The sequence below is a fragment of the Ursus maritimus genome, unplaced genomic scaffold, assembly GCF_017311325.1.
Source record: "Ursus maritimus isolate PB19 unplaced genomic scaffold, ASM1731132v1 scaffold_1, whole genome shotgun sequence".
Classification (NCBI taxonomy): Eukaryota; Metazoa; Chordata; class Mammalia; order Carnivora; family Ursidae; genus Ursus; species Ursus maritimus.
This window is the reverse complement of record NW_024423343.1, coordinates 70,864,461-70,884,327: the sequence shown is the minus strand read 5'-3', so window position 1 is coordinate 70,884,327 and position 19,867 is coordinate 70,864,461. Positions and strand designations below refer to the sequence as shown.

The following is a 19,867-nucleotide window of genomic DNA, read 5'->3' as shown; positions in this document are numbered from 1 at the left end:
AGGGAATCCTCTTGCACTATTGGTAGGAATGCAAACTGGTGCAGCCCCTGTGGAAAACTGTTGGAGGTTCTTCAGACATTTCAAAATAGAACTACACAGGGTCTCTGGGTGGCACATTGGTTAAGCGTCCAACTCTTGGTTTTGGTGCAGGTCATGATCTCAGGGTCTTGAGATTGAGCCCCATGTTGGGCTCCAAGCTCATTGAGGAGTCTGCTGGAGTTTCTCTCTCTTTTCCTTTGCCCCTCCCTGCTCCTTCTCTCTCTCTAAAATAAATAAATAAATCTTAAAAAAAATTGTACTACACTACTATCTAGTAATCCCACTATTGGGTATTTACCTCCAAAATACAAAAACACTAATTCAAAGGGGATACATGCACCCCTATGCTTATTGCAGTGTTATTTACAATAGCCAAATTATGGAAGCAACCCAAGTGTCCATTCATCTATGGATGTGGTGTATATACACAATGGAATGTTATTCAGCCATAAAAAAGAATGAAATCTTGCCATTTGCAACAGTATGGAAGGAGCTTGAGAGTATAACGCTAAGCAAAATAAGTCAGTCAGAGAAAGACAAATACCATATGATTTCACTCTTTTGTGGCTTTTAAGAAACAAAACAAATAAACAAAGGAAAAAAAAAAAGAAAGAGAGAGAGAGAGACCAAGAAACAGACTCTTAACTCTAAGAGAACAAACTGAGGGTTACCAGAATGGAGGTGTGTGGGGCATGGGTGAAATAGGTGACGGGGATTAAGGAGCACACTTGTGATGAGCACTGGATGATGTATGGAATTGCTGAATCACTATATTGTACACCTGAAACTAATATAACACTGTATGTTAACTATACTGGAATTAAAATTTTAAAAATAAAAAAAATTTAAAAAGAGGAATATAACCATATAATAACAACCTAACAATTATAAGTATTTATGCACCGATCATGGGAGCACCCAGATATAGAAAGCAACTATTAACAGATATAAAGGAAGAAATTAATAGTAATATAATAATAGTAGGGGATTTTAACATCCCACTTATACCAATGGATAGATCATACAGACAGAAAAGCAACAAGGAAACAGTGACTTCATCTTTTTTTTTCAATTATTTTATATTAATTTAGTTTAATTTAATTTAATTTTTTGAGAGAGAAAGCTAGGGGTGGGGAGGGGCTGAAAGAGAAACAGAATCTCAAGCAGGCTCCATGCTCAGTGTGGAGCCTGACTCGGGGCTTGATCTCAAGACCCTGAGCTCATGATATTAGCCAAAATCTAGAGTCAGGTGCTTAACTGATTGAGCTACCTAGGCATCCTGGAAATGGTGGCTTTGAGTGACACATTGGACCAGATGGATCTAACAGGTATATTCAGAACATTCCATACAAAACAGTGGAATACACATTCTTTCCAAGTGCACAGGGAACATTCTCCAGAGTAGATCACATTTTAGGTCATGAAAGAAATCTCAACAAGTTCAAAAAGACAGAAATCATATCATGCCTCTTTTCTGATCACAACTGTATGAAACTAGAAAAAATCTGGAGAGCACACAAATACATGGAGGCTAAATAAGGCGCTACTACACAACGAATGAGTCAACCAAGAAGTCAAAGAGGAAATTAAAAAAATACACGGGGACAAATGAAAATGAAAACACAATGGTCAAAAATCTTTGGGATGCAGCAAAAGCTGTTCCAAGAGGGAAGATTAATACAAAACAGGACTGCCTCAAGAAGCAAAACAAATCTCAAATAAACAACCTAGCCTTACACCTAAAGGAGACAGAAAAAGAACAAACAAAGCCCAAAGTCAGTGGAAGGAAGGAAATAATAAAGATGAGGGCAGAAGTAAATGAAATAGAAACTAAAAAAACCCAATGGAACAGATCAATGAAACTAGGAGCTGGCTCTTTGAAAAGATCAACAAAATTGACGAACCTTTAGCCAGAGTTATCAAAGAGAGAGGGAGAGGGAGAGAGAAGACTCAAATAAAATCAGAAATGGAGGAGAAATAACTGACATCACAGAAATCTGAAGGATTATAAGAGAATATTATGAAAAATTATATGCCAACAAATTAGACAACCTAGAAGAAATAGATAAATCCCTAGAAACAAACAACCTTCAAAAACTGAATCAGGAAGAAAACCAGTAACTTAATTCAATCAAAGCCCAACTTCCTTTTTTATGATAGATATTTTATGAACTGCTTATAATTCTGTCATTAAAATATAGATTAAATAAATGTTTAAATAAACATAACCTACATGTGTATGTAATTTCAAAAAAAAGCAACACAGTGCCTAATTGTAAATATAAAAGGATAATAAAAACAAAGTTGGGGGTGCCTGGGTGGCACAGCGGTTGAGCGTCTGCCTTCGGCTCAGGGCGTGATCCCGGCGTTATGGGATCGAGCCCCACATCGGGCTCCTCCGCTATGGGCCTGCTTCTTCCTCTCCCACTCCCCCTGCTTGTGTTCCCTCTCTCGCTGGCTGTTTCTATCTCTGTCAAATAAATAAATCTTAAAATAACAATCTTAAAAATAAATCTTAAAAATAAATCTCTGTCAAATAAATAAATCTTAAAATAACAAATCTTAAAAATAAAAAAATCTTAAAAAACAAAAACAAAAAAAAAAACCCAAAGTTGTTCATAATAACATAGTATGTACGGCAATATGCAAATGTCTGGGTGTGACTAGTAGACATAATAACATAGTCAGAGGTTTGCATCTGTATTTAGACTCATTGTAATTGAGACCACTATAAATGTAGACTGACAGAAGTGTGCTATACTAGACACAGAAAAACTATGTCCAGCATTGCTGCTTGTGATGTGATTTTCCTAAGGTTGAATAATTTATGGTATATTTCTAACAAAATATTCCTAGAAAATTGAAGTCTATTAAACATGTGCAGGAAATATTTGGTATTTATTTGTAGAATGGAGTTAGGTTCTAAGTTCAGATAATTAAAAACTCACTTTCACCTAAATATATGCCTTGGTGGATATCAAAAAGTAGGCAGGATATGAGATAATTCTTACTCCATGGGACTGCCCCAGGCACTTTACGAAATGTTATATTCCCAGTACCAACCCACTAAATACTAGTAGCTCCCAGCTATTTTGATATTACGAAAACCTTGCAACAAATGTTTACAATGCTCTCAAATAGTAATATCATGCTTATTGGGAAATTCTGCTATAAGCACTATCTGGCGTTCAGTATGCATTTAATTCCTGCTTATTGATGGAATGGATGAATGAATGTGTAAATGTTATATTTCTAAAAATAACTTTAACTTTTGATGGCACGTAACAAAAAATGCAGCTAACTCTAGACAAATTAGGGTTTATAACTTTTTTTTTTAACTAAGAAGTTTAGAGTTAGGCCACCTAGTTTTGGTGCCACAGCTCATAATGTCGTCATTGCCTATGGTTCCTATTTTCCTTCCATTTTGCCTTTTGGCAAATCTGTTGTTGTTGTTGTTGTTGTTGTTTAATCACTTCATAAATTAAAGATCACCACAGCACCTCAGGGTCTTATATGTGTATTCAAAGCAGAAAAGGGGAAGGAGGAGGAAAGGATCATTGCTAGTAGACTTCCTTTTCTATCCTATTGGCCAGAACTGTGTCACATGGCTAGTGCTGGTTTCAAGGGAAGCCATGATCCTCCCACTGAAAGTAATAATACTGTCATGTAAAGTGTAAAACCCAAAGAATGAAAAAACAAAACCTTCCAGATACATCACTGAGCTGCCAAGAAGTAAAGATTCTAAGAAGCTGAAAAGTGAAGTGAACATAGAACTTCTAGGAGGTGAGGAAGTACTAGGCATGGCTTTTCCTTGGACATATGTGCCAATCCTTGGTGGTCTTGATATTTCACTTTTAATGGTTTCACAGGAAGTGGGGGTTGGGGACAGATGATAGCATTTAAGCCTGCCCCATGTATGAAGTCTGGTAGAGTCGGACTTAAAGTTGGAAAATGAAAAAGCAAGCCACAGACTGGTAGAAAATAGTCATAAAACTTTGTAATCAGAATATATAAAAACTACAAATCAGATCAAAAAGAAAAATAATTTAATTTTTTAAATGGACACAGGTCTTGCAAAGACCCTTTAGAAAAGACAATATACTTGTAGCCAATAAGCACATATAAAGGCACTTGTCATCATTATTCATCAGAGAAATGCAAATTCAAACCATGAGATACTATTACGCATCCATTAGAAGAGTTAACATTTTACAAAATTAACCAAACCAAATGTTGGTGAGAATATAGAGCGAATAGAACTTTCGTACATTGGAATGTAAAATATACAAATACTTTGGGAACTGTTTGGCAGTGTCTTACAATCGTAAACCCACACTTAATATATGTCCAGGAGAAATGAAAACATATATCTATACAAAAACTTGTACTTGCGGGGTGCCTGGGAAGAGCAGTTGTTAAGCGATCAACTCTTGGTTTCAGCTCAGATCATGATCTCAGGGTTGTGAGATCGAGCCCTGCATTGGCTCCACACTCAGTGTGGACTCTGCTTAGGACTCTTTCTTCCTCTACCCCTCCCTCCACCCTCTCTCCCTCTCTCTCTAAAATAAATAAATAAATCTTAAAAAAAAAAAAACCCAAACTCGCACTTGAATGTTCATAGCCACATTATTAGTAATAGCCATGATGTAGAAACAACTCAAGGGCCCATCAATTGATGAATGATGTACCATAAAAGGTGGTGTATCCATACGATGGAATATTATTCAGCCATGAGAAAGGTGCTGATACATGCTACAATATGGATGAACTTTGAAAACATTATGCTAGGTGAAAAGAAGCCAGACACGAGAGCCACATATTGTAGGATACTATTACATGGTGTATGTCCAGAATAAGCAAATCCATACAAACCAAAAGTAGATTAGTGGTTGTCAGGGGCTGGAAGAGGGAAAAGTGACGTGACTTCCAATAGGTATTAGGTTTCTTTTTGGAATGATGAAAATGTTCTGGAATTGGATAGTGGGGATGCCTAAATAAGTATACTAAAAACCATCGAATTGTACACCTTAAATTGGTGGAGTGTATGGTATGTGAGTTATATTCAATGATGTTGTTATAAAAACCCAAAAACAAACAACATATGTATAAAGATCACTGGCATTGCCACCATCCCAAGATTACCACTGCCTTCATCTTGGTCATAGACTTCCAAACTCATATCTGTGCATCATATGTACTTTTTTAAAGAATAAAAATTGGGGTGCCTGGGTGGCTCATTCAGCCGGGCATCTGCCTTCGGCTTAGGTCATGATCGCAGGGTCCTGGGATCGAGCCCTGCATGGGGCTCCCTGCTCAGTGGGGAGTCTGCTTCTCTCTCCCTGCTACCCACTCATGCTTTCTCTCACTCTCTCTTATTCTCTCTCAAATAAATAAAAAATAAAATCTTAACAACAACAACAAAAAGAATAAAAATTGGGTCACACCATGCGAAAGATATTTTTAACCGCAATACATAATTTTAAAATTATAAAGTAATGTCAGACTGGAAGATAATTGTCCTCTTCCTGGCTTTTTGCAGGGGAAACTTCCACTCTTTCAACCTTAAGTGATATTAGCTGTGGAGTTTTTGTAGATGCCTTTTATCAGATTGAGGAAGTTCCATTCCACTCCTAATTTGCTAAGTGTTTTATCATGAAAAGGTGTTGGATTTTATAAAATGCTTTTTCTGCATCTATTGAGATGATCACATAAGATTTTTCCCCTTTATTCTATTCTTATTATTCTATAATATGCTATATCATACAGATTGATCTTCATATGTTGAAATAATCTTGTACTCCCACAATAAATCTTACTCGGTAAGGAATAAAATCTTTTTATATGTTTTGCCAAATTTAGTTTACCACTATCTGGTTGAGGAGTTTTGATTCTATATTTATAAGGATACTGATCTGAAGTTTTCTTTTCTTGTGATGTCTTTGTCTTGCTTTGATATCAGGGAAATACTGGCCTCAAAATACTGGCCTCTCTTATTATCTGCAAAAGTTTATTGAGAATGGTATTAATTCTTCTTTAAATATTTGGTATAATTTACCAGTGAGGACATAAAGTCCTGGGCTTTTCTTTGCTGGAAGTTTCCTATTTACTTGCTACATGTCTTTTCAAATTCTCTATTTCTTCACCAATCAATTTTGTTTCTATGTTTCTAGGAATTTGCCCATTTCATTTAGGTTATCTACTTTGTTGGCCTAGAATTGTTCACTGTGTGCCTTATGTCTTAGTCATCTCAGGCTGCCATAACGAAATACTGTGTACTGGGTGGTTTAAAGAGCAGACATTTATTTCACAGCTCTGGAGGCTGTAAAGTCCAAGGTGTTGGTTGATTTGGACCCTAGTAAGGGCTTTCCCCCAGCTTATGGACAGCTACCTTATGTTGTCACATGGTCTTTCTTCAGTGTACACACATGTCGAGAGAGATAGAGAGAGAGAGTCAGAGACAGAGGGAGAGAGATATCTAGCTCTCTTCCTCTTCTTCTTTGGTCATTAATCTCCTCATGAGAGTCCCATCTTCATGTCTTAATCTAATCCTAATTACCTTCCAAAGGCCCCATCTCCACATACTATCACACTGGTGATATTTTGGGAGGGGGAAACGCTAACATTTAGTCCATAATATTCCACTCTGGGCTCCCTCAAATTCATGTTTTTCTCACATGCAAAATATATTCTGTCTATCCCAACAACCCTAAACATCTTAACTTGCTCCAGCATCAACTCTGAAGTCCAAAGTCTCATTTAAATATCTAAATCAGATATAGTGAAACTCGAGGTATGATTCATCCTGAGACAAATTCCTCTCCAGCTGTAAACCTGTGAAACCAGACAAATTATGTGCTTCCAAAATACAACGGCAGGACAGGCACAGGGGAGACATCCCTATTCCAAAAGGGAGAAATAAGAAATAAGGAAAGGGCAATGGGTCTAAACCATTACCTAGTCTAAAACCTAGAGGTGAGTTCTATTAGGCTTGAGATGACTGTCTTTGGTTTGATGCTTGGCCTTTAGGACCATTGAGCAGAGATCCTGCCTCTGAGCCTTTGTTGGACTGGGGTTGTGCCCCAAAGACTGACAATTCGAGGTCTGACCCTCAAGGCACCTCAGGGTAGCCCTGGCCCAGAGCTCTGCATGATGGTTCCAGTTCTGAGGCCTTTGTCAGAGGCCATCTGGTCTGTTGAAACCAAGGCGGTGGCTCTGATGATGTCTGAATCACCTTTGGATCATTTTTTTCTTTTTCTTAAAGGACAGCACATGTTCTAGCTGCATGGCCCTCTCATCCAGTCCTGTGAAGTTCATAAAGTCCCACAGCCTTTCTTCAGTTTGTCTCACCTCCATTCTCTTCAGTTCGAACTGGCAGTACTTCTGCTTACATAATCCCACAAAGCCCTTATCAAGAGATAGTCCAGCCACACCCATGGTGTTCTCTTTAATACATGTGTTCTAATTTTTTATAATATGGATAGGTGGAGAATTTTTAAAATCTCCAAATTCAGATTCCTTTTTGCTTAACAGTTCCTTCTTCAATTCAACTCTTGTATTTTAATATGAGCAGTCAGGAGGAACCATGACATTCCTTCAAAACTTTCCTTAGAAATTTTTTCAGCTAATCCCAGATTTCAAGATATGCTACAAAGTTGTAGTAATCAAAACAGCATGGTACTGGCACAAAAATAAAAGCATAGATCAATGAAACAGAACAGAGAGCTCAGAAATAAACCCACAATTATATGGCTAATTCATCTATGACAAAGGAGGTAAGAATATACCATGGGGAAAAGACAGTCCCTTCCATAAATGGTGCTGGGAAAATTGGAGAGCTACATACACAAGAATGAAAATGGACCACTTTCTCACACCATACACAAAAATAAACTCAAAATGGATCAAAGACCTACATGTGAGACATGAAACCATAAAAATCCTAGAAGGAAACATGGGCAGTGATTTCTTTGATATTAACCTTAGGAACATCTTTCTAGACATGTCTCCTCAGGCAAGAGGAACAAAAACAAAATGTAACTATTGTGACTACACAAAATAAGAAGCTTTTACATGGCGGAGAAAACCATCAGCAAAACAAAAAGGCTACCTACCGAATAGGAGAAGATATTTACAAATGATATATCTGATAAAGGGTTATTATCCAAAATGTATGAAGAACATATATAACACAACACCAAAAAAATCCCAAATAATACAATTTAAAATGGGCAGAGGACATGAATAGACATTTTTTTCCTGAGAACCTCAGATGGCCAACAGATACATGAAAAGGTGCTCAACATCACTCATCATCAGAGAAATACAAATCAAAACCATGGTGAGATATCACCGCCTGACACCTGTCAGAATGCCTAAAACCAAAAAGATAAGAAATAACAAGTGTTGGCAAGGACGTGGAGAAAAAGGGACCCTCTTGCACTGTTGGTGGGAATGCAAACTGCTACAGCCACTGTGGAAAACAGTATGGAGGTTCCTCAAAAATTAAAAATGGGAATACCATTGCTCCAGTAACTCCACCACTGGGTACTTACCCAAAGAAAATGAAAACACCAATTCAAAAAGATATAAGCACCCCTATAATTATTGCAGCATTCTTTACAGTAGCCAAAATATGGAAGCAACCCAGGTGTCCATCGACAGATGAATGGGTAAAGAAGAAGTGGTATACGTAAACAATGGAATATTATTCGGCCATAAAAAAGAATGAGATCTTGCCATTTGCAACAACATGGATGGATCTAGAGGTTATTATGCTAACTGAAATAAGTCAGAGAAAGACAAATACCATATGACTTCACTTATATGTGGAATCTAAAAAACAAAACAAATGAATAAACAAACAAAAAGCAGAAATGTAGCCATAAATACAGAGAACAAACTGATGGTTGCCAGAGGGGAGAAGGGTGGGAGATGGGCAAAATGAATGAAGGGGAGTGGGAGTACAGGCTTCTACTTATGGAATGAATAAGTCATGAGGACGAAAGGCACAGCATAGGGAATATAGTCAATGATACTGTAATTGCATTGTATGTTGACAGATGGTAGCTACGTTTGTGGAGAGCATTGCAAAACATATAGACTTGTCGAATCACTCTGCTGTACACCTGAAACTAACATAACATTGTATATCAAGACTTTATTTTGAAGAAAAATAAAATTTATAAAAAATCTTTTAAACTAAATATCCAATTTCATAACTCACAAGTTCTACTTTCCACAGAACACTAGGACACAAACAATTCAGCCAAGCTCTTTGCCATTTTATAATAAGGACCTGTTTTCCTCCAGTTTCCAATAACGTGTTCCTCATTTCCATCTGAAATTTCACCAATGGCCTTTAATGTCCATATTCCTACCAATATTCTATTCATGATTCTTTAGGTCTTTTTTAAGAAGATGGAGCTGTCTCTTCAGCCCTCCTCTTCTTTCTGAGCCCTTACCAGAATCTCCCTTAATATCCGTATTTTTTGGCATGCACCTCCAAACCTTTTCAGCCCCTATCATTATCTAGTTCCAAAGTTACTTCACAGGTTTAGGTATTTGTTACAGCAGTACTTATCAAAATCTGCCTTAGTTAGCTCAGGCTGCCATAATAAAATGCTATAGACTGAGTGGCTTATATCATAGACGTTTAGTTTCATAGTTCTGGAGGTTGGGAAGTCCCATGTCAAAGTGCCAGCTAATTTGGCTCCCGGTGAGAGCTCTCTTTCTGGCCTATAGAGAGCCACCTTCTCATTGTTCTCACTTGGTCATTCCTTAGTGTATGCACCTGGGATGGGGGTGGGGTGGGGTCGAAGATTAGGGGGAAGAAAGGAGAATCTTTCTCTTCTTCTAACTTCGCTAATCTCATTATGAGAGCCACACCCTGGTGATATAACCTAGCCTGAATTATCTCCCTAAGGCTCCATTTTTTTTTTTTAAAGATTTTATTTATTTATTCGACAGAGATAGAGACAGCCAGCGAGAGAGGGAACACAAGCAGGGGGAGTGGGAGAGGAAAAAGCAGGCTCATAGAGGAGGAGCCTGACGTGGGGCTCGATCCCAGAACGCCGGGATCACGCCCTGAGCCGAAGGCAGACGCTTTAACCGCTGTGCCACCCAGGCGCCCCCTAAGGCTCCATTTTTAAACACCATCCCACTGGGTGTTAGGATTTCAATATATGAATTTTAAGGGCGATATTCAGTCCATAACACCTTATAATCTTTTTTTTTTCCTCTATAAGGTTGGTAGTTATGTCTTTTTGTTGGTGACGTTAGCAATTTTAGTCTTCTCTCTTTTTTTGCTTGATTAGGCTGGCTAAAGATTTGTCAATTTTGTTAATCTTTTCAATGAAGCAACTTTCTATTTTGTTGATTTTTCCCTATTGTTTCTCTATTCTCTATTTCATTTATTTCCCTCCTAATGCTTGCTTTGAATTTAGTTTGCTCTTGTTTTTCTCATTCCTTAAGGTGGAATGTTAGGTTATCGATTTGAGATTTTTTTCTTCTTTTTTAATATGGGCAATTATAGCTATAAAGTTCTTTCTAGACACTATTTTCACTGTATCCCTAAGATTTGGCATGCTGTATTTTCATGTTCATTCATCTCAAGTATTTTCTAATTTCCTTTGTGATTTCTTCTTTGACCCTGTGATTATTTATGATTGTGTTTAATTTCCATTTGTAAATTTGTCCCATTTTCTTCTATTATTAATTCCTAATTTCATGCACCGTAGTTGGATAGCATACTTCACATGATTTCAATCTTTTGAAATTTATTGGCACTTGTTTCATGGCCTAACATACGTTCTACCCTGGAAAAAGTTTCACATGTACTTGTGAAGTACGTGGACTCTGTAGTTGTTGAGTGGAGGGTTCTCTAGGTTCTTGTTAGTTGAATTAGAGTGTTGCTCAAGTTCTCTCTCTGCTTGATGACTTTTTGTCTAGTTCTTTCATTATGTAAAGTGAGATATTGAGATCTCCAACTATTATTGTTGAATTGACCATTTTTCTCTTCAATTCTGATACTTTTTGCTTCATGAATTTGATATATATATATTTATATATATATATGTTTATAGTTTTATCTTCTTGATGAATTAACTCTATTATTATCAAATGTCCTTCTTAGTCTCTAGTAATGATTTCTGTCCTAAGGTCTACTTTGTCTGATATTAGGGGAGCCATTCTAGGTCTCTTCTGGTTATTGTTTACCTAGTAAATCGTTTCCCATACTTTTACTTTCGACTTCTTTGTACCTTCGAATCTAAAGTGTGTCTCTTATAGACAGCATGTAGTTAGGTTTGGAGGTTTTTGTTTTGCTTTGTTTTGTTTTAATCTATCCTGCAAATTTCTGCCCTTCAATTCAATCCCTTTTCATATAATGAAATTACTGATAAGGTTATGCTTACATTTGCCATTTTTCTATTTGTTTTCTGCATGTCTTTTTTTTAAATCCTTCCTCCATTACTACTTTTGTTTTAAAAGAATATTTTCTAGTGAGCTATTTTAATTTCCTTATTATTGCTCTTACTATATATTTTTAAAGATTTATTTATGTATTTTAGAGAGGAAGGAAGGGCAGAGGGAAAGAATCTTCAAGCAGACCCCTCACTGAGCATGGAGCCCAGCTCGGGGCTCAATTTCACCACCCGCGAGATCATGACCTGAGCCAAAACCAAGAGTCAGCATTTTAACTGTGAGCCACCCACGTGCCCCTCTTACTATGTTTTTTTTTTTTAAATGACAGCTTCTTTTTTTTTTTTTTTAAGATTATTTATTTATTTATTTGACAGAGAGAGACAGCCAGCAAGAGAGGGAACACAAGCAGGGGGAGTGGGAGAGGAAGAAGCAGGCTCCCAGTGGAGAAGCCTGATGTGGGGCTCGACCCCAGGACCCTGAGATCATGCCCGGAGCTGAAGGCAGACACTTAATGACTGAGCCACCCAGGCACCCCTACTATGTGTTTTGAATCATTTTCTTAGTGGTTGCTATGAGGGTTCAATTAATACCTTAATTCATAACAATCTAGTTCAGATTAATTGAATTGTAATAGTATGCAAAAACTTTGTTCCTCAATGACCCCTCTCCCCTTATTTGTGCTGTTATTATCATGTAAATTACATCTTTATAGATTGTATGCCCATCAACACAGAAAATATAAAGAATGCTTTACACATTTATAAGTTATCCTTGCACTGGGGCCATGCTAGTCTTTTTTGTATTGTTCCAATTTTAGTATATACGTTGCCAAATTGAGCACAACATGATCTAATATTGGCATTAAAAACTACTCTGGCTTCAGTGTGAAAAATGAATTAAAGAGGAGGCCAGTCTGGAGGTGAGAAGAAATAGATAGGAAACGCTGAAATATATCAGGTAAAAGATGATAGTGGTCTAACCGAGAGTCCAGTCCTAGAACACTGGAGAAGAGATGTAGACAACACATTTGAAATATATCAAGAAGAGAATATTAACTAGCCTTGGCAACTGGATGTAGAGTTGAGCAAAAGGAAAGGGTCAAAATGACGAATTCTCTGTATCGTGCAACTGAGAGAATCGTGGTGCTATTCACAGAGAGAGGTAACGTTGAAATAGACGCTTTGGGAAAAAACACAATGAGCTCCATTTTAGACTTTTTAAATTTATGATGCTTGTAGGATATTTAAATGAAAATAGGAGATGTTCAGTAAAGATGGGATATGTAGGTTTGAAACTTAAATGAGCAATGTGAGCTGTGAATAAACATTTGAAAGTGATTAATATGTAGATAGTAATGAAAGTCTTGAGAGTTTATTAAATGTCCAATAAGAATATATAAAGTGATAATAAAGAGGACCACGGATGGAATCCTAAGGAATAGTAATATTTTGAGTTTGAGGAAATGAAGACTATTCATCACAAGAAAGTGAGAATAACTCTAGAAGTATCAGGAAAACCAGAAGAATGTGTTGTCATCGAAGTTGAAAGAAGAGAACATTTTAAGACTTGAGAGGTCACATAAAATACGGAATGCATGGTTTTCATTGGATTTAGCAATAAGGAAGACCATAACTGCAGCACTGTGGTAAAGGTAGCTGCGGGTTCTTTACTACTCCTCCCACCAAGGGATAAAATCAGTCCCCCTCCTCTTGTAGCCCTATGCGGCTCGTATTGCCAATAAAATGTGGCAGAAGTCAGATTGTCTAGCTTCTGAGGGTGGACAGCCTCTACTTTCACAAACTTAAAACACTCCCTCTTAAAACTCACCTTGCATGCTGTGGGAAGCCCACATATGGAGGAGACAAGAGAAGAAGGACTCACTTCCAGCTAAGCCCCTAAAAAAGAGCCAACACCACCTGCCGACCATGTGAATGAGACACAGTGTATGTTTCAGTCCAGTCCAGCCTCCAGATGACCACAGCTCCAGCCCGTGCCATGCAGAAAAAAATTATCCACTCAAGCCTAGGCAACCCACAGAATCATGAAAGATATTAAATGGCGGCTGCTGTTTTAAATGACCATGTCTGGGGGGCAGCTTGTTTCTTAGCAGTCAATAAAGTATTTTATTATTATTTTGTAACATTTATAAGAGACAATGTCCTGATGAGGTATTCCATGTGTAAACTGCCATGGGTTGAAGAGTGACTAGAAGGATAGGAACTGGAGACATCTATTTTAGTAAGTTGATTATGAAAGAGGGGCGCCTGGGTGGCTCAGTCATTTCAGTGTCTGCCTTCGGCTCAGGTCATGATCTCAGGGTCCTGGGATCGATCGAGTCCCGCATCGGGCTCTCTGCTCAGCGGGAAGACTGCTTCTCCCTCTCCCTCCCTCTCTCTCAAATAAATAAATAAAATCTTTAAAAAAGAAATAGAAAAGCTATTTATAGTAGTATATATAAGAATGTCTGAATTTAACAAAGGTGGTGTTAGCTTTTAATTTGAAAAATTTATTTTTTATTTTTTATTTTATATTTTTGAGAGAGAGAAAGAGAGAGCATGTGCATGGACATGCATGTGTGAGTCAGGTGGGTAGGGGCAGAACGAGAGGGAGAAGGAGAGGATCTCCAGCAGACTCCCTGCTGAGTGCAGAGCCTGACGCAGGGTTTGATCTCGCCGCCCTGAGATCATGGTCTGAGCTGAAATCAAGAGTCGGAGGCTTAACCCTACTGAGCCACCCAGGCTCCCCTTTAATGTGAAAAATTTAAATGGTATTTAAGAAGATGCATCCCTGTGCCACAGTAGCAATACTAATATACCTATAAGACAAAAGAAAATACTTATAACTATGGTTCCCCAGCAACCTCATAAAGAGGTCCTTCCCACAGAAAACATTGAAGATAAAGAAGAGAGATGGGTTAACTGATGGAGGAAGGTTCCTGAGGAGATGAGAGAAAATGTTATCTTTTCAGACTCCCCCAGAAAGGATCTTATTCATCTCCTTGGACATGATCCGTTACAGAGTCCCTAATACGTGGACGCTCATATCCTGACTCCTTGGCATTCACTGTTTGCACAGCTGCTTTTAGCTCAAGCACTAATCCTTTTCTAATTATCTATGGCCAGTGTCTAAGGTTGTATTACTTAGGATATTATGTTTTGGGCCACAAGCAACAGAACATATATTTCAAAGTGGCTGAAATATAAATCTGAAGTTTGAGGGTTGGTTCATTCAACAGCTCAACAGCATCATCGGGGTCCCAGGTTCTTTGCATCATTTTGCCCTGTCATCCTCACACTTTCATCTCATTCTCTGAGGTTGGTTCCTGTAATTGTCTCAGGATGACTGCTGCAGTCCCAGGGGTTATATTCAGAAAGTAATGTCATGGGACAGAAATAAGAGGTTTCTCCTTGCGTGTTCCTTTCCTGTAAGTCACATAGCAGATTTCTCTTCTAATGGTTAGAGTCTCAAAATATGCCCAATCAATTGCAAGGGTGATTTTAGGTAGTCTATTTATACTTTCTGAGCTTCAGTGTTCACATCTGTAAAATGGGTAGCACAGTACCTATCTTAAAATTATTGTAAGGAATAAAAGAGAGTATTCTATTAAGTGCATAGCACATTGCTTGGCTCACAGAGCCTCCTTTCTTCTATTCCATCCTCCCTACTGTGTTTAGAGTTTATTTTCTAAGAGGCAAACTTGAGATTCTCTTTCCATTTAAAAGACCATAATAAACTTGGTTTGTCTTCGGGTGGTGCTGGGGTCTACTTTTCCAAAAGTGCTCAGAAGAGAGAAAAAATCGAGTGTGGATTAGAAAGGAAAATGGCTAATGGGCAAGTCATAGTATCTGCCACACAGGACTAGCAATGTGCAAGAAACTGTTCTGGTTGCTCTGACTCGGGGGATGTGAGAATTCCCATGTGCTGGGTAGAAACCGAGATGTCAGAATTTCCTTTTTGGCATAAAGGGTGGGGATCCAGAGCACAGATGGAGTACCGGTTCTGATACATGTGTTTGGGTGATAAAGTGGGTGAACATTCAGCATGATTTATTCTTATCCCAACTCTATCCCTCATAGCTTGGCCCTGGGCTCGACCACAGCCCTGCATCAGAGCCAGAATAATAAATCATGAAGTTCCTTAGGCTCCAAAGAGGGTGCTAACATGAATACTGAATAGTATTCGTGTTATCATGTTACTAAGTTAAAAAAAAATGCATTCTTACATGCAGTGTGCTTTCTCTAGAAACAATTAGATTTCCCATCTCGACTCTCCTTTTGCTTATCTCAATAGACACAGTGCCATCTACTGAAAATAAAGCACCAATAGCCATGATACCCCGAGGGATTCCCAGGAGAGCCCCCCTCTCCGTGGGCTCCCTGTCTCACCCACCTCCCAGATGGACTGGAGGGAGTAGGCGGAATCCACAGGCTGTTCTCCTGTCACAAACTGTAATGCATCTGTTCCCTGGTGCTTTCTGTGAGCAGCAAGAGTAAGACGTTCCTGTAGGGACCTAAGGAGCCCGGCCAGAAACTTCAAGTGTCTGGGAAAGCTCTTCTAGGCTATCCTCTTGCCTTCTTTTGACCAGGTGTAAAATTAGGCTATCCTATACGGATGACGCATGCTTTGCTATCACAGCATAACAAAGATTACTGACATGTTTCCCTTTGGGTAATTATGATAGGTTTCTTTCCATGTAATAGTGTAGCAATGTATTAAAGTCTTTTTTCTCTGTGACACTTGTAGTGGGTAGAATAGATAGGAGATTAAGAACAGAGCCCTGGAACATTATCAGGACTGCTATGTCCTTGGGGTCTGTGGATAACCTAGGTTGCTGTGAAAATTCATTTACGCCAAATTCCACATTCTAGTTAATTGTGTTCTCTCCAGATTGCAGTGTCTCTTGGTTTCATAAATGGAGAAATGGAGAAACAAAAGGAAGATTGTTGCTTACATTTAGCTACCCCAGTCAGCAATAAAATAGAAAATGGAAGCTCTTTAAAATGCACAGCCTTCTGTAGGACACACGCAACTCTTGTCCTCTCTACCCCTTACTCGATCGTTCTTCCTCCCCAGGAGTCTCGGCTCCATGTGATTGTAGCCCTTCAACGACCACCTATAGTTTAAAGCACTGGTTTGAACTGATTCTGATTTGGCTTTTGGTAGTCAGAGCTGGCAGTCCTTCCATCCGCCCCGCCAAATCTGGCCCCATTTTCTCTAGTTCACTTGCTGCTCATTCTTACTGCTTTCTTCTTAGTAGATTTTCCAAAGCAAAACTTCCCACAGTTAAGTTTGTGGTCTGGTAATTTATCATGAATATTCTTAAATTTGCCTCATTAAAAGGGGCATTTGAAGCTGAAACTTGAGTGTCTGTTACCATGGTAACCAACAACAACTTTTTAGAACGGCCTGCCTAAGCCAGAGAGTTAAGTGTTGCCGTTGGCAGAAGATTGAAGGTAGGCCACTAAGGACTAGTGGGCAGGAAAGACAGAAAAGGAAGGAAGGAAAAGGCCTGTAGACCCCGATGTGGAATTCTTAACCCCAAGTTGGATATCCTTCTCTGCAACAGGACAGATCAAGTTGGTACTATGCTCCCAAATTCTCGACATCATACAGTTCAGGAAATTTGGGGATTGGAAGTCCTTTTCACCATCAGGTTCCTGGGGGGAGTTTGGATTCAAAGTTTACTAACCTGAAACTTCTGTAATCACACATTACCTGTTCTTGAGCCAGTCATTTACCTCTCTGTGCCTCAAGTTACCATTTTTTAAAAAATGGGCAAAACACTCTCTATGTCACCAGGTTATAGGAATATCAGCGAGGCAATGAAAGTGAAGCCTTTTTGTAAACAAGGTGCTACATCCATGCAGATTAAAACCCATGTTTTGAGTCTACGGCTATTCTCTAGAAGTTCTTCTGGGTTGCCATCCATCAACCTCTCTCAAAGAAAAGACAATTTCTCCAATAATAAGTAGCGTCAAACTAACCTTATCGATAGCTTTGTCCAAGCCAGGATTCTCTAGGCTTTCCATTATTCAGTGGGCCTGTAAAAGAGTGAACACTGGCTGTTAGGCATGTCTTGAACTGTTATAAAAGTGGTTATAAAAGAAGTATATTTGATAAATAATGAAGGTTACAAAGTACAAATCATATTCTTTCATCTTCTCTTTTCTTTGCCTTTCCAGTTGCAATTTTGGGTAAAATGTTAAAAACACAATTGAGTGGCAAGCATTGTATTTAGAAAGGGAGAAATGTCAGGTCAGGGAATGGATATGGGAAATGAAGGAAGATTTACATTCAAAAAGTAGGTAAATACTTGGGAGTCTTTAACATGTATTGCTTTCTTGGTAGAAATATAATGTGTTGAATGAATAGGATTAGGACAAAGGGAAATATACGTCTTGATGAACAACATATGGAGGAACGCAGACATATAAAGAAGAAAATACCGCACAGTGTCGACATTCTTAGGACCACAAGAGAGAGGGGACACTTGGGTGGGGTCTTGGTAGGAATTCTTATGGAGCATAATAACTAAGAACATGTGGAGAAGGGGTTGGGTTATGAATATAAATGAATACATTAAATCTGCCAGATCTAGTACTTCTTGGCACTGCCCACTTTTGTTGTTTCTCTTATTTGCACAACTGCCATCAGCATAAATAATTGAAATATTAGTGAATTTTTGATGACTCATTTCTGTACCAGCATAAAGGATCTGGGATAGGCAAAGCTCATTCTTCAGGTGCTCATGAATTGGCCATCTGCTACTTTAGATGTTCTGACCTCCTCCTTCTAACCAAGTGAGTAGGACATCAAACCTTCCCAGAGATAGGTGGGGTGTGAAGGAGTTCCCCAAATGTTGAATGTCGGTGTTCAAACCAGAATGGATTCACCACCAGGGCCCCCCCGGGGGCTCAACTGGTTGAGAATCTGACACTTGATTTTGGCTCAGGTCTGAATCTCAGGGCCATGAGACTGAGCCCGGCATGGGACTCCTTGCCCAGCAGGCATCTGCTGAAGATTCTCTCCCTCTCTCTTTGCCCCTCCCCCACCTCGTGTGCCCGTGTGTGCATGTGTGCTCACTCTCTCTCTAAAATAAATCAATAAATCTCAAAAAAAAAAAAGAATGGGTTCGCTATCAGAGATGTGTTGCACACGTTTTGAGAACAAATAGACAAAACAATTCCACACAAAATCGCTACTTTTATGGTTGTTAATGAGAAATGTCCAAAAATATACTTCTTACTGTTTATGTTTCAGACCTTATAAATCATGAAATGCAGTTTCAAATTGTAGTGTAAGACCTATAGAGTAACACGGGTATTGCTGTTAGCTGTAAATACAGTTCTTTATTATGGTTACAGCTTGCTCTTCCTAAAATAAAACTCAGCATTTGCTGAATTTAAGTTTAGCTTGGCTTACTTCTCTGCCAAACAGAATATAAGTATACCGGATACAATACTACGTTAGCTTTCTTTTCAACATCAACCCCAAATCTGAATGTTCTTATTGTTCATTATTAAACTTTCATGCAAAAAGAAAAAAGGGAGAATTTAAGGGCAAAATCTTTGGCATCAGATAGACTTAGTTCAAATCTTGACCGTGCCACTCAGTTGACTGCTAATCCTCACTTTATCTGTAAAAATTGGGTGACAAAAATGTTGATCTCATACGGTAATCACGAAGTTTAAAGGAGCTAATGGATGTAGATTGTACTGGGGTATTTGTATGGCTTCAATAAATAACACTCATTCTCCCCACCCAAGTTCCCAACCAATTAAGAAATAGACAAGAGTAGGGCAGACAGGAGATCATTGTCATCGACAAAGCTGACAGCGGTGAACATGGGCTTCCTGACACTGAACACCAGAAATAAACAGACTTACCACCTGGTCACCAGCAGTCCTACACAGTAGGTCTCCCACTGGGAAAATCCTACGAAGCTTAGAGCATGCCTGAGATTAATTGAGAACACACGCTCCCTCTGAGGAGCTTTGCTACAGAGAGAGGAAGAGGCTGGATTATAAATACCCAGTTTCTTCCGAGCTCCTCCCCTGGGGGCGTGGGGAAGGTATCCAGGTGTGTCACGACTCAAGGAGCTCCTCGCATGGGAAGGAACATCAGGAGTGGAGAATTAGCGTTCCCGGCAACCGAATGTTTAACACAGCATCTGGCACAAAGAAACACTTACTCTATGTGTTGTAAGATAAACTGAGGCATACTAAAAATGTTAAGTTTATTCGAGCAGAAACGGATCCACCTGGGGCAGCATCCCGGCTAGCCGATAAAAAGAAGATCCCAGGGACTGTACAAAATGAAAGATTTACTGGCAGAAGGGAGCAGAGCAAGGAAATTATACGATGCAAAAAAGAGGGTTGGTTATTGTAAGGTCACTTTCCGTTAAGGG

At 38.8% G+C, this 19,867-nt stretch overlaps 1 non-coding gene across 1 annotated transcript; it reads right to left on the bottom strand.

Annotated features, from left to right (window-relative positions):
- Positions 1-12,194: 12,194 nt before the first annotated feature.
- Positions 12,195-12,301, bottom strand: LOC121099899. The gene has a single exon (XR_005831625.1). It is a non-coding gene; the product is annotated as a U6 spliceosomal RNA (small nuclear RNA).
- Between the last annotated feature and the right edge of the window lie 7,566 nt (positions 12,302-19,867).